We start from the raw sequence: 12014 nt of genomic DNA on the forward strand, positions 1-12014 counted from the left end.
CGCCAACGTTTGCCTAAAATCTTGAGGTCAAACGTTGGCGCAAGCTTTTGCTCCATCCAGGGTAAATTCAACTCTTCCAAAAGTTTGAGCTAAAGTTTGAGGCAAGCTTTTGCTCAAGCTTTTTGTTCTCTCTTGCTCCTTGCCATTTCTTCTTTCTTCAACCTTCTTCAAAGCTCTTTTCACCTATCATCAATCAACCAAGCACATCAAAACTATGCTCAAAATCATGAGATTGTTATTCTTTCATAATATATGACAATTATAGCACAAAATCTCATGAAATTGTATTAATTTATCCATGGTTGATTGAATCAAAGGAAACATGAAATTCTACCCAATTGGCTTACTTATGACTCAAGAAAGTGCATAAATTCAATTGAAAACAAAAGGAAAAGACTAGTGAAACTAGGCTAAGATGATATGTCATCACAACACCAAACTTAAAGCTTGCTTGTCCCCAAGCAAGAAAGGAATTATGCTCAAAGGTTCTTTCAATTAAGATGGATTGAAGAATAACTTGTAATGTCCTGTGAGTGAAGTGATTAAGTGACAGTGGGGTAAACTCTAAATTATATGCTCATGCAAGGGCTTCAGTGCCTACTAGTCCTTACATATTGGAAGTCTTAGGTCCTAGGACTTTCATCCAAATGATATCACGGAGATCTCTCTATAGGTAATCTCCTTGAACAGCTTAGAGTTGCTGTGCTTTGGCCTTGACTCTAAGTGTCATGTCTCAAAGCGGCTTTTTAGATAAGCTTTCAATCAATACTCCGAAACCAGTTGGTTTTAAGGTATTAGGTGTTAAAGCACCCCTAAGGATTTACTTACTCAAGCCTCTCTCTTTGACACAATTCGACCACAAGCATTTACTAGGATAACAACTCTTTGAGTTCTTGTTTCTTTCTTCTTTTCTGCCTAGTAATTGATGCTCAGAGCCTTGGGCCATGTTCTTTTTGTTTTTGTATTTTCTTTATTTTCTTTTGTTTTGTTTGCTGCTTCTTGGATCAATAAATGTTTGAGAATCTTCACAACACTTCTTTGAACTCTATGTCCCGCCTATGAGCTCCCATGCAAGTTTTCATAAGCATGCAACCTCAATACATAATCACACAACTAGAACCACCACTTCTCCTAATCTTTTGCTTGCCTCAAAATTCTTTAATTCCTCAATCCTTCTTTTCAAAGAACTTTCATGTGATGCATTTTTGAAATATTGAGTGCAAACAAGTTTTGGAGAGTATAGTATTGTAAATGATCAAGCATCTTGATTATTGAATTGCAGAAAAACTATACTAGACAGAAAGACAGATAGGGGTATCATATCACTTTCAATCACAGCAGTATCTGATAATGAACAATACAACCTTTTGGAGTTTACTTGCTGTCCTCTTCCTCATCATCCTTGCTGGTCTTCACATTCCTCTTTCATCTCTTTGATTGATGATGCTAAATCTTCCCAAAAGTTTGTATGGTACTCTGCAGTGATATTGAAAGTTGCTTGTTCCCCAAGCACTTGAAAAATGGTTAGCATGCATGATTTATTTGTGGGCTTTTGAACTTACTTTGGTGTGGGAACACCAAACTTAGTACCTTGCCAATGGTCCTTGTGCATCAGATTAACCATGTGTAAAACTCTTTTTCTTTTTTTTTTTTTCAAAAGCAATTAAAGCTGAAAACTTAGGAAACAGCAGAATAGTTAACTAGTTTATCTAAATGCTTGAAGCTAGCATTATGCAGAAAGTGAGAATGCGTTTTTTGATGAAATTTTGGTGGAACACCAAACTTAGAATCCTTCATTCTCCCTTAGATTGTTTTGGTGTGCAACACCAAACTTAGCTTCTTGCAATATGGAATAAACTAATTAACCTTTTTATTGAAATAGATATGAAATGATGGTTACCTTCGGTTGGGTTGCCTCCCAACAAGCGCTCTTTTATTGTCATTAGCTTGACATCCTTCATCCTCTGATCATGGAAGCTGAGGCTTCTGTTGCCTTTGATTCCCTCCTCTTACTGTGGGCTTTTCTTTGATGATTGTTTCTTTTCCCGTAGCCCTCTTCTCACTTACCTCTATGATTGCTTTCCCTTTCTCACACCTGACAACTTTCTCATTGTCTTTCAAGTTGTCTTCAGTGGCTCTGGGGGAAGTATTTACCCTCTCCTCACCCATTTCTGCAAGGTACTTAGCCAGTTGTGCCATTTGCCTCTCAAGTTTTCTGATTGAAGCTTCTTGCTCTCTACTTGTTGCTTCCTGATCTTGTCTTTCCATCTCTTGAATTTTCATGAAATTTTCCATCATTACCTCTAGACTAAAGATTCTTTGAGAGCCTAGATTTGGTTGTGGTTGTATAAAATGAGATGGTTGTTGAAAGTTGTTTTGGAAAAATTGTGAGGTGTGATGGGGTTGAATGGTAGGTGTTGTGGTGGTGTGTAATAGTTGTGATTGGTATGGTGATGTTTTTGCTGGTTTGTGAAGTTGGGGTTGTTGTAATTGAGGTCCCTTGCTCCTTGATTTTGGTGTTCACTCCTCCTCCAGTTGGAATGAGTCCTCCATGGTGGGTTGTACACATCACCTTGAAACTTGTGTTGGAACATGCTTGAGGTACTATTTGGAGAGTGTAATTGCTCATTATTTTATTGCTCACAGTTAATTGTTCCAAAACTTTTTCCAGATTGATTCCCTCCATGGGGATTTTGAGGTAGTTTATGTGCATTTGCCACAGGAGTTTGTAGCTCATCGATTTTTCTGTCCATCAGTTCTAGTTGTTGCAGAAGTTGTTGATGCATCTGCTTGCTTTGGGCCATGATTGCACTGTGATGCCAAGGCATCTTAGGCTAGTTTTACTAGTATTTTTCTGTTAGTTTTAGTGGTTTTATGCACTTTCGTGAGCTTAAAGTAACCAAGAATGGTTAAAAGAATAACAAAGCAATGAACCATCCAAACAATATGATTTTGATGCAATATCCATGAGTTTTAGTTATATTACTTGAATGCTATGAATGGAAGATTTCTCATGAAATTTTGCAAGACTTTGATGCAATTGTTTGGATGATTTCAGGGAAGAAGAGGCTAGGCAAGGAAGCAACAAAATCAATAAAGGAAGCTTGAATATCACATGTGGAGTTTAAGTTCCAGTTTAAGCCTAAACTGGAGCTTAAACGCCAGAATCATGAAGGCTAAGAATTGCTGGAATTGAAGTTTAACCTCCAGTTTGACCTCAAACTGGAGGTTAAACGCCAGAATGATAATGCCACCCAGGAAGGAGTTCCACGTTTAACCTCCAGTTTGACCTCAAACTGGAGGGTAAACGCCAGAATGGGAAAAGCACCAGGGAGCCATTTCCACGTTTAAGCTCCAGTTTGACCTCAAACTGGAGCTTAAACGTGTTCGACCAAGATCTCTCCTCCAGGGTTGCTCTCTCCATTTCCACGTTTAAGCTCCAGTTTGACCTCAAACTGGAGCTTAAACGTGTTCGACACCTCCAGGGCTACCTTTCTAAGCTTCCACGTTTAACCTCCAGTTTAACCTTAAACTGGAGGTTAAACGTGTTTGACCTCCAGGATGCCTCCTTCCAATTCCATGTTTAACCTCCAGTTTGACCTTAAACTGGAGGTTAAACGTGTTCGACCTCCAGGGCTACCCTTCCTATATCCACGTTTAAGCTTCAGTTTGACCTCAAACTGGAGGTTAAACGTGTTCGACTACATAACTCTCCAGGGCTGCCTTCTTCCATTTCCACGTTTAAGCTTCAGTTTAACCTTAAACTAAAGCTTAAACGTGCTTCTACAAAAGGCCTCACTGGAAGTGTCTGGCGTTTAAGCTGCAGTTTAAGCTTAAACTGCAACTTAAACGCCACTCTTGGAAAAGGTTTCTGGACCAAAGATATTGTGGTTTAAGTTAGTATTTGAGCACAAACATTAACTTAAACTTATTCTGGTATGAAACCCAATTGAATATCATGGTTTATGGGATTGGGCCTGAAGGATTGATGAGTTTGAAATCTCAATTTATTGAGTCATGTGTCATTATTTGATTATCACTAAGTTGGCTCAATGAATGTTACAGAATTTGGATCAACAGCCTCATCAAAATTATGGATCATAAACCCAAGGCAAAAGGAAAGCAAGGAGAGGCCTCAAAGCCCAAGAAGCACAACAGAAGCTCAATATAGAAAGTGTATAAATAGGATAGAATTTAAGTTAGAAGGGACTTTTGCACCTTCACTTTTAGCTAGTTCTCATATCTTTGTAATTGAATTCAGAGCTATGACTCACTAAACCCCCTTTCATTGGGTTAGGGAGCTCTATTGTAATTCAATGAATCAATAATAGTTTATCTTCTTCTTCAATCTTTTCTCTTGAATTTTGTTAGAAAGCTTCTCGATCTAATTCCATTGGGTAGTTGTCTTGGGAAAGAAACTACCCATACTTGGAATCCTTCGGAACCTTGGGAAAGGAATGGAGGATTCATGCTAGAGAAGCTTTCTCACAGTGAATTGGATTGGGGTTTGGATGGATATTGTGACATGTAATCCTACCAAATTGTGGTTCATGAAACTGTGTGGTATAATCAGTGATCGAGCATCATCTCTTCTTATGAACATTTAAACCAAGGGATTGGGAATTTGTTTGTTTTTAGAGAGAATTGGTGAGCCAAGGGATTGGGATCCAATCATATAAGATTGCCAAGCAAAATTCAATGAACACATTGGTTGAGGAAGAGATAAACATGTTTTGATTCGGAGATCTCAATATCTCCTATAACCCAATGAATTCCCCATTTCTGATTTCCACTTTCTCTTTACATTCTGCTACTCAATTCATGCAATCACCCCCATTCCCTTTTAATTTCAGCAATTTAGTTTCTGCTCTTTAATTCATGCAATTTAAGATTCCGCCATTTCAATTTCTTGTCATTTACTTTTCCCGCCAATTTTACATTCCGCAATACTCATCTCAATCTTGATTCCGCTCAACTAGAACACACTTCTAATCCGAATTGCTCACTCAACCAATCCTTGTGGGATTCGACCTCACTCTATTGTGAGTTTTTACTTGACGATAACCGGTGCACTTGCCGGAAGGAATTTTGCCGATCGTGCAATTTCCTAAATCGTAGCATAACTAGTTTATGTGCATCAAGTTTATGGCGCCGTTGCCGGGGATTGGTTTTCGATTGACAATTCTCAAATTGGAAGGTAACTAGATTGAGCAATTTCTCTTGCTTTGTTAATTCTGTTCAAGTTACTTGTTGAATTTTAATTTTTGCACTCGGTTACATGCTTTCTTTCTTTATGCCTTTAAATTCAAGCAACTAACTCACTGACTCACTAACTGTTTGAATTAATTCCTCAATTGCTCTAACCATATTCTTCCATTAACCAAGAGTATTTCACTTGTTTGTGCCTTGCTGTGTTCTTGTATGACAGGTAGGAGAGGAGAGACATCAACTCCTCCATATACCGAACCAGAGAGGACCCTTCATAGACTGAGAAGGGAAGCAAGAGGGAAGAGAGTAGTGGGAGAAGAGGAATCTGAAGGAGAATCTGATGACAATGTTGAGGAAGCTCTAGATCTCAACATGGATAGAGAAGTTCACAACCATGAGAGAGCTGATGGAAACAATGCCATTCCTGAGAGGAGGGTTCTTAGTTCATACATAAACCCAACCTCTGGGAATTGTGGTAGTAGCATCCAGAAACCACCCATTCAGGCCAACAATTTTGAGCTCAAACCACAGCTAATATCACTTGTGGAGAATCATTGTTCATTTGGTGGAAGTGCTAATGAAGATCCCAACCAACATCTCACAAAATTCCTGAGAATTTGTGACACTGTGAAGTCCAATGGAGTCCAGGAAGATGCATATAAACTGCTTTTGTTCCCATTTTCACTTAGGGACAAAGCAGCTAAGTGGCTGGAATCATTCCCAAGGGGGAGTCTAACAACATGGGATGAGGTGGAAAGCAAGTTTCTGGCACGTTTCTACCCTCCACAAAAGGTCAATAGGCTTCGATCTGAGGTTCAGACTTTTAGACAACAAGATGGTGAAACTCTCTACGAGGCATGGGAGAGATTCAAGGACTTGACAAGGAAATGCCCACCAGACATGTTCCATGATTGGGTGCAATTGCATATCTTCAATGATGGACTCTCTTATGAATCAAGGAAGGCTGTAGACCATTCATCAGGAGGTTCATTGAACAGGAAAAAGACTGTGGAAGAGGCCATTGAAGTGATTGAGACAGTGGCTGAGAATGAGTACTACTATGCATCAGAGAGGCACAACACTAAGGGAGTCATGGAGCTGAACCATGTTGATACAATTCTAGCCCAAAACAAGGTGTTTGCCAAGCAACTAGCAGAGCTTACCAGGCAATTAGAAACAAAGCAAGTGGCTGCAATACACACACAAGATCAAGAGGAAGTAAGCATTGAAGGAGGTGATTGGGAAGAGGCCAACTATGTGGGAAACCAACAAAGGCAATCATATGATCCACATTCCAACACTTACAACCCAGGCTGGAGAAACCACCCAAACTTTGGGTGGGGAAACCAACAAACCCAACCACAAAACCACAAACCTTACAACCACAACCAACATAACAATTCCACATACCAAAACTCCAACCAAAGATCATACCAAGCCACACAAAACACTTACTCCCAACCACCATATCATGGCCAAATTAATCAACCTACCCAACCTAATCCGAACCAACAATTTCAAGATCAATTGAACCGGATAGAAGGAATGCTTGCAACCATGAGTCAAGACATAACCGAATTGAAAGCTTTCAAGGAAGAAGTAAATTCTAACCTGCAAAACCAAGGAGCTGCCATCCTGAAGCTAGAAAATCAAATTTTGTATTTGTCTAAGCAAAACCCTGGGACAAGCGTTTCTCATGCGGCCAAGGCTATTGCAAGGGAAGAATGTAAGGCCATAACCCTCAGAAGTGGAAAGAATCTAAAGGAGATCTCAAAGGAAACCATAGAGGATGAAGCAAGGGAACATGTGAGAGACAAGGAACAAGGACAACCTTTTACATAGTCCGCAACAAAAGAAAAAGAAAAAGAGGTCCTGAAGCCTTATACACCTAAAGCACCATATCCTCAACGTTTGATGAAAAGTGAAAAGGATGGTCAATTCTCCAGGTTCTTGGAGATTTTCAAGAAGCTCCAAATCAACATTCCGTTTGCTGAGGCAATAGAGCAAATGCCACTCTATGCAAAATTCTTAAAAGAATTAATGACCAAGAAGAGAAGCTGGAGAAATGAGGAAACTGTGTTGTTAACTGAAGAATGCAGTGCCATCATCCAGCACAAACTACCTCAGAAATTGAAGGATCCAGGCAGTTTCCAAATCCCCTGCATCATAGGAGAAGTCATGGTGGAGAAGGCCTTGTGTGACTTAGGGGCCAGTATCAATTTGATGTCTCTAACAATGATGAGAAGAATGAAGATTGAGGAAGCTAAACCAACAAGAATGGCCCTCCAATTGGCAGATCGAACTTTTAAATTCCCTCATGGGATAGTTGAGGATTTGTTGGTGAAAGTGGGAGATTTTATATTTCCTGCTGATTTTGTGGTGTTAGATATGGAGGAAGAAGCAAAAGCTTCAATAATTCTGGGAAGACCCTTCCTAGCTACTGCTGGAGCCATCATAGATGTACAAAAGGGTGAACTCACTCTTAGACTACATGATGAGAAATTGGTGTTTAACGTATTCAAGGCAATGAGCTATCCATCAGAATCACTAAGGGAATGCATGAGGGTTGATGTAGTGGACATTGCAGTACAAGAAACTTTTGAGGAAACAATAAAGGAGGTGGCAGAGGAGGAGTTCACCAAGGATATTGAAGATAGTGACATCAAGGGTGCTGAAACAACCATGCTAAGCATGCCAGAGAGAGTGAAAGAAGAGAAGGAAGCACCAAAACCTGAGCTCAAAGCGTTGCCCCCTAATCTCAAGTATGCATACTTGGGTAGTGATGAGAGTCACCCTGTTATCATTAGCTCTGCCCTGAGCCAAGAACAGGAAGAAGAATTGATCAAGGTGCTGCAAACTCATCAAGATGCCATTGGATGGACCCTAGCTGATTTGAAGGGGATAAGTTCATCCATATGCATGCATAAAATATTGTTAGAAGAGGATGCTAGACCCTCCATTCAAGCTCAGAGAAGATTGAATCCCGTCATGAAAGAAGTGGTACAAAAGGAAGTCATGAAGTTATGGCAGGCAGGGGTAATCTACCCCATTTCTGATAGCCCATGGGTTAGTCCCATCCATGTAGTTCCCAAGAAAGGTGGCATAACTGTGGTGCCAAATGAGAAGAACGAACTCATACCCACAAGAACCGTCACTGGGTGGAGGATGTGCATAGACTACAGGAAGCTCAATGAAGCCACCAGAAAGGATCATTTCCCACTCCCATTCATGGATCAGATGCTTGAAAGGCTTGCCGGACATGCTTACTATTGCTTTTTGGATGGATATTCAGGCTACAACCAAATAGTAGTTGATCCTAGAGATCAAGAGAAAACATCATTTGTTTGTCCATATGGAGTTTTTGCTTATAGACGCATGCCCTTTGGATTGTGCAATGCACCTGCCACTTTCCAAAGATGCATGCTGTCCATCTTTTCGGACATGATTGAAAAATTTATTGAGGTCTTCATGGACAATTTTTCTGTGTTTGGAGATTCTTTCCCTAGCTGCCTACACCACCTTGCCTTGGTGCTTAAGAGGTGCCAAGAGACTAACCTAGTATTAAACTGGGAAAAGTGTCATTTCATGGTCACAGAAGGAATAGTCCTTGGCCACAAAATCTCTAATAGAGGCATGGAGGTGGACAGAGCTAAGGTGGAAATCATTGAAAAACTACCTCCACCAAGTAATGTCAAGGCAGTTAGGAGTTTTTTGGGACATGCTGGGTTTTACAGAAGGTTTATTAGAGACTTTTCTAAAATAGCCAAACCTTTGAGTAACTTGCTTGTCTCTGATACACCCTTTGTATTTGATAAAAATTGCATGCTAGCCTATGAACTTTTGAAGCAAAAACTTTCCTCTGCACCTATCATTGCCCCACCTGATTGGAACTTACCTTTTGAACTGATGTGTGACGCATCAGACCTTGCTGTTGGGGCAGTGTTAGGACAAAGGAAAGACAATTTGGTACATGTGATTTATTATGCCAGTAAAGTCTTGAGTGCTAACCAAAGGAACTACACAACCACTGAAAAAGAACTCTTGGCAATAGTCTTTGCATTTGACAAATTTAGATCCTATCTCATTGGATCTAAAGTCATTGTCTTCACTGATCATTCAGCTTTAAAATACTTACTTGCTAAACAAGAATCCAAACCAAGACTCATTAGATGGGTTCTTTTGTTGCAGGAATTTGACATTGAAATCAAAGACAAGAAGGGTGTAGAGAACAAGGTGGCAGACCATTTATCAAGGATACCATGTGAAGAAGGAAGCGCACAAAGCACACATATAAATGAGTGCTTCCCTGATGAACAACTCATGGTAATTCACAAAGCACCCTGGTTTGCAGACATAGCAAACTTCAAGGCCACTGGGAGTTGGCCGTTGGAATTTAACAAGCATCAAAGGAAGAAATTGGTAAATGATGCCAAATACTTCATCTGGGACGAACCATACTTGTTCAAAAAATGTTCCGATGGCATACTCAGAAGATGCATATCAGAGGAAGAAGGAAGGGAAGTCTTATGGGACTGCCATGGCTCCACTTATGGAGGACATTTTGCAGGAGAAAGAACAGTAGCTAAGGTGTTGCAGTGTGGTTTTTATTGGCCCACTATCTTCAAAGATGCAAAGGAACTAGTGAAGCACTGCCATGAATGCCAGAAAGCGGGGAATCTGCCAAGAAGAAATGAAATGCCACAACAATTCATTCTGGAACTTGAATTGTTTGATGTATGGGGAATAGATTTCATGGGACCTTTTCCCTCCTCATACTCAAATAATTACATTCTTGTGGCAGTAGACTATGTCTCCAAATGGGTTGAAGCAATAGCAACTCCAACCAATGATAATAAGGTAGTCATGAACTTCCTCAGAAAACACATTTTTTGCCGTTTTGGAGTTCCAAGAGCAATCATCAGTGATGGAGGAAGCCACTTCTGCAACAAACCATTAGAGGCATTGCTTCTAAAATATGGAGTCAAACACAAGGTAGCCACACCATACCATCCACAAACAAGTGGGCAAGCCGAAATATCTAACAGAGAACTCAAAAGGATCCTGGAAAAGACTGTGGGAACTTCAAGGAAGGACTGGTCGATTAAGCTAGATGATGCTCTTTGGGCATATAGGACAGCTTTCAAAACACCAATTGGAATGTCTCCTTACCAACTAGTATACGGAAAAGCTTGCCATTTGCCACTGGAGTTGGAGCACAAGGCATACTGGGCCTTGAAACTTTTGAACTTGGACAGCAAAGCTGCTGGAGAAAGAAGGATGTTGCAAATTCAAGAGTTGGAAGAATTCAGAGCTGAAGCTTATGAGAATGCCAAAATTTACAAAGAAAGAGCAAAGAAGAAGCATGACAGCAACATAGCCCCAAGGAAATTTGAAGAAGGACAAAGAGTATTGCTCTACAATTCTAGGCTGAAGCTATTTCCAGGGAAGCTAAAATCAAGGTGGTCTGGACCATTCCTTGTCACTAAGGTCTCCAAATATGGACAAGTAGAAATCATGGAAGAAAAGTCACAACGAACCTTCATTGTGAATGGTCAAAGGCTCAAACATTACTTGGGAGATGTGGAGGAGAAGGACAAGGTTAAATATCACCTCAACTGAGGAAGCTGACCGTCAAGCTAATGACGTTAAAGAAGCGCTTGTTGGGAGGCAACCCAATCTGAGGTAATACCCTTTGCTGTTTATTTTATTTGTTTCAATAAAAAAAAAGGGTGAAGTAGTTTCTGTGCATTGCAAAGAAATGAGTTTGGTGTTTCACACCAAACAATGAATTCGTAGATCAATAATTCAAAGGGGAATGTGTGACTCTAAGTTTGGTGTTCCACCATAAGGATCAACTGAACACAACAACCTTTGAATTATATGAAAGGAACAACCATTCTAAGCAGTCACAGAAATGCTTGGAACCCTTAGCAGCAACTTCATTCCAAAGAGAACTCAAGGACTCAAAGAATAGAGAAGTAAGTGGGAGTCTAAGTTTGGTGTTCGCACACCAAAACTCGGATACTTACCCATACATAGTTGAGCTAACCACTCAAGTGCTTGAGAAGCAAGCAACTTCATCACTCTTTGCAGGAAAGGAAACAAGGATCTTAAAGCATGAAGCAACATTTAGGAGAAGAAGGAGAAATCAAATTGTTTCCTAGCAACAAAGAGAAAACAAGGAATTTCACAAGGTGGTATTGTTCCTTGATAATTGTTTAAAAAGGCAAACAAAAGCATGCTTGTTCTGGTTTAAACTGTAAATGTTGAATCTTTCTGGAATGTGAAGTTTTTAGTATATTTGTCTGTTTATTGCTTTGAATAAAGTGAATGCCTGGATGTTTGGATATAACTTCACCTTCTTAAACAAATGCTTGCCATGCTTGTTCTGTTTCCAAAAATAAAAGAAAAGTGTGAACAAAAGTGACTTGGCTCAATTAGTGACAAATCAAGTAGAATTAAGTGGTGGTATGCATGCTTGATTGTTAAGTCACATCACTGGAAATAGAGTGTAGAATTATCATTTTTTGTGTAGAAATTGAAAACTGTCTATGGATCTTGATGAATAAATGTCTTTGGCCATGAAAAAGAAAGAAAAAGAAGAAGAAAAAGCCACTGAAAAAGGCAACCAAAAAGCAGAAAAATTGAGAAAATAAGCTAGGCACCAATGGTTTGAACTTCTGAGACAAATGCCTGTGGTGTTTATGTATTAAGGATATGCTTGGATGAATAGGTTCTGAGGAGTGTTTCAACACTTGGTAACTTGGGTTAACTAACCCGGGATTATCAACCAAAAGTCCATTATC

At 39.8% G+C, this 12014-nt stretch overlaps 1 non-coding gene across 1 annotated transcript; it reads right to left on the minus strand.

The window, feature by feature from the left end:
• Nucleotides 1-6006: 6006 nt before the first annotated feature.
• LOC148567436 (small nucleolar RNA R71) lies at nt 6007-6110 on the minus strand. The gene has a single exon (XR_015882474.1). It is a non-coding gene; the product is annotated as a small nucleolar RNA R71 (small nucleolar RNA).
• Nucleotides 6111-12014: the final 5904 nt, after the last annotated feature.

This window comes from Arachis ipaensis, chromosome B4, assembly GCF_059453495.1.
Source record: "Arachis ipaensis isolate K30076 ecotype BB chromosome B4, ASM5945349v1, whole genome shotgun sequence".
Lineage (NCBI taxonomy): Eukaryota > Viridiplantae > Streptophyta > Magnoliopsida > Fabales > Fabaceae > Arachis > Arachis ipaensis.